The sequence below is a fragment of the Myotis yumanensis genome, unplaced genomic scaffold (assembly GCF_028538775.1).
Source record: "Myotis yumanensis isolate MYYU_CA2020_CCGP unplaced genomic scaffold, mMyoYum1.0.hap1 SCAF_11, whole genome shotgun sequence".
NCBI classification, from domain to species: domain Eukaryota; kingdom Metazoa; phylum Chordata; class Mammalia; order Chiroptera; family Vespertilionidae; genus Myotis; species Myotis yumanensis.
Window position 1 is genome coordinate 61,627,787 of NW_027223762.1, and position 3,682 is coordinate 61,631,468.

Here is a 3,682-nt window from a genome sequence, read left to right on the forward strand (position 1 = left end):
GGGTAAGTTAAGGTTACTTGGTCAAGTGACAGATGGCTGAAGCTTTTTGCTAATATTTGTGAAGGAGATTTTTAAGGTTTTTGTTTGTTCTTGCCACATATAGCAGGTCCTCGCATAATGTTTTGTTTAACACTAAACATTTTGTTATAACACTAATGAATTGCCCCAGGGATTTAACTCATTTTTTTTATATATATCAATAAGGCTGTGGTAAAATTGTAATTATTATGCATCATTTTGCTGCAGTTCCAAGAACCTAATGACATTGTTAAGTGAGGACTTAATATAATTTTATAAAGGCTGTGGACAAGACTTTCAAGAAGAGTGCCTTTATAAGAATCTATATTTTTAAAAGCCTCTTTCCCACTTTTATTTACCTCCATCTCCTTTGATTGTGGGCAGTGTTTTACTTACCTTTTGGGGTGTTTACATCATAAATAAGCTCTTCCTAAAATTGTTCATGTTTCTATTTCATAATCCATTAATTTTATTTTCTGCAAGTATAGATTTTTCATTGCACTCTAAAAACAAATTACTTTCTGACTAAAATGACAGATATTCCATGCTTATAGTAAATTCCCTTCATGTTCTATAATATAGCAGAAACACTCTACATACTAGCAAGTACTAAAACATTATTGTTTGCAAAAAGGCAGAGCTAGTCTCCTTTCAGCCTCTGATCATAGCTTGCCCATCCATCAATTAGTACATCATCTTGTTTTATATGTGTCTCTATTTAAAGACATCTTAGTTGTGACTGGCTTTTTTCACTTAGCATAACATTTTGAAGTTTTATGTATGCTATATTCTAGTGTATGGTTATACCACATGTTGTTTACCCATTTTTCAGTTGATGAGTATTTCGGTTGTTTCCGGTTTGAGGCTCTTATGAATAACACCGCTGTGAACATTGTGTACAAGTTTTTTGTGTGAACATGTTTCCATTTCTTTTGGGTATGTACTTAGATGTGAAACTTCTGGGCCATCGGGTGACTCTCGTTTTCCAACATGGCCCCGCTATTTTACATTTTCACCAGCAATGTACGAGGGGTCCGATTTTTAAACGTTCTCATGAATGTTTTTTATTTTATTTTATTTTTTAATCTTTAATTTCTTTATTGGTTAAGGTATTACAAATGTGTCCTCATCCCCCCAATAACCCGCAACCTCCCCACCCACTCATGTTCTCATCCCCCTGTTGTCCATGTCCATTGGTTTGGCTTATAATGCATGCATACAAGTCCTTTGATTGATCTCTTCCCCTTTCCCCCACCTTCCCCTACTTTCCCTCTGGGGATTGATAGTCTGATCACTGTTTCTCTCTCTTTGGATCTGTCCCTGTTCATCAGTCTATGTTGTTCTCTATATTCCACAAAGGAGTGAGATCATGTGGTATTTATCTTTCTCTGACTGGCTAATTTCACTTCGCATAATGCTCTCCAGTTCCATCCATGCTGTTGCAAATGGCAAGAATTCCTTCTTTTTTTACCGCAGTGTAGTATTCCATTGTGTAGATGTACCACAGTTGTGTTTATTTTTTACTGCATTTCTGGGAAATGTCTCCCCCATAACCCCCCCATAGGCATTTCCCTGGTGGCACCTCCCTACAGAAAGCAGATTAGTGACTGCCTGGGGTTAGGGTGGGAGGACAGGGTGGGGCACTGGGAAAGGGAGGCAACTGTTAACTGGTATGGGTTTAAAGTCCTACAATTGGCTCCTCTCTGAGAGGGCGTGGCTAGGCACTAGAGGGCGTGGTTGGACTCTAGGGCGGGCCCAGCCAGCTTAAAACCCTGCTGAGGGGTGGCTGCCCACACTGTGGTGGCTGTTACGCGTGGAGGCATGGAGGAGTGCGCTTGCCTCTGCGAAGTGGGCTCTTTGCTGGAATGTCGGTGTCATCAGGAGTGTCAGGGCCCAGCTGAGAGGGCAGAGGCCAAGGGCAAGGAGTGTCAACAGGATTGCCAGGGCCCAGCTGAGACGGCAGCGGCCTAGGGCAAGCCAGCACTGGCAAAAAAGCACCTCGAGGCGGACACGGAAGGGCGGTGCTGTGCGGGGAGTGGAGGAATCTCGAGCCCCATGCCGCCCCCGTACTGCTCGCTGCAGGACCTGCCAGTGGAGATGCTAGTGAAAATCTTCGCCTTGCTCCTGGGCACTGACCAGCCCAGCCTGGCCCAGGCCTGCACCAAATTCCACCACATCCTGCACACCGACAGCATCTGGAGACGGCGCTGCCGTGAAGAGTATGGTGTTTGTGAAACCTTGCAGAACCTGAAGATGATCGGTATGTCTTATCGAGAAGTCTATGCGAAGCTGTGCCACCCATACAGAAACATTTTGGGATTGTGGCAGCTAGATAAAGACTATGGAACACTGCTGAATGTAGTGGTAGATGGCTTATGCATTACTGGTGGGACGAGCAGGCCTTCCCATAACACCCATGTGGATGACCCAATGCAATTCAAGCCCTCCTTTAGAATTCGCCTGACAGAAAGAAAATCAGCCACGCTGGAGTACCTGGATGACTTCTACAGCTTTTCCCACAGCCGCCACCTGCAGATTCAGAAGGACAGGTTCAGCATCCAATGGATCCAAAGAGACCACCGAATGGATTTACCACCGCAGATTAGGAGAGAACGGGGGCTGGAGCTGGTGCGGGAGGACAGACAGCAGTATGACTGGGTGACCTACTGCCGCCTCTACCTCCCGCCAAGCCACCCGGGCGACCTCATCAGGCCAGGCCTCTTCCAATTCAAAGACGAGAGCTTCAGACCAAAGAAGGTTGCCATACTCAGCTTCCATGGGAAGTATGCCAGGGTCACCGAGATCAGGGGAGGGTTAATCTGGACGTTTGAGATCCACCTCAGGAGCGAGATGGCCAGATCTTCTGCAACTTCAATGAGCTCTCCCGCGTGATCCGGGAGATTGAAGAGCAGGTGATCCAGAAGCAGCAGCAGCAAGAAGACGGGACTGAGGAAAGCCAGGGCCATGGCTGGCAGAGCCCTGCCCAGCCCAGCATCGGGGAGTCCAGGGCTGCAGCTTCGGAGGAGCAGCCTGCTCCGTTTGTTCTGCCTGTGAGCGTGAGCTCAAGAGACCAGAACTACCCCCGAACCTGCAGGATGTGTTTCTATGGCGTGCACAATGTTATCTTAAGTGGCTTCCACAACCTCATGCGCCTCCCTGGAGTCATCATCCTGTTCAATGAGAACCACCTCGGGTTCATCTCGCTGGAGGAGAAATACTTCATCCTGCTTGGCAGAGTCCAGAACACCTTCCAGAATGTGGAGGCGCCATCCCCGCAGGCCTTCCTGGAACTGGTCTCGAACGTTCAGTCCACACACCCTGTGATGAGCAGCTTCCATGCACTTTGAAGATTTGGCCTTCTGACCAGGTTACCCACCTTTGTTTGTTTTTTAAATCCTCACCTGAGTATATTTTCCCATTTATGTTTAGAGAGAGTGGGGGAGAGAGGGAAAGACAGAAATAATCCATGTGAAAGAAACACATCAGTTGTTTGCCTCCTGCCCAAGCCGGGACCTGGGCCAGGCTGGGTATGAGCCAGCAACTGAGGTAGAAATAAACCTTAGACCAGTGGTCTCAACCTTCCTAATGCCGCGACCCTTTAATACAGTTCCTCATGTTGTGGCGACCCCCAATTTCATTGTTACCAGTTGAACATAATTAAAGC

General features: G+C 46.8%; 1 pseudogene; it reads left to right on the forward strand.

Moving 5' to 3' along the window:
* Positions 1-2,073: 2,073 nt before the first annotated feature.
* LOC139019299 (F-box only protein 31 pseudogene) lies at positions 2,074-3,365 on the forward strand (annotated as a pseudogene).
* The last annotated feature ends 317 nt before the right edge of the window (positions 3,366-3,682 follow it).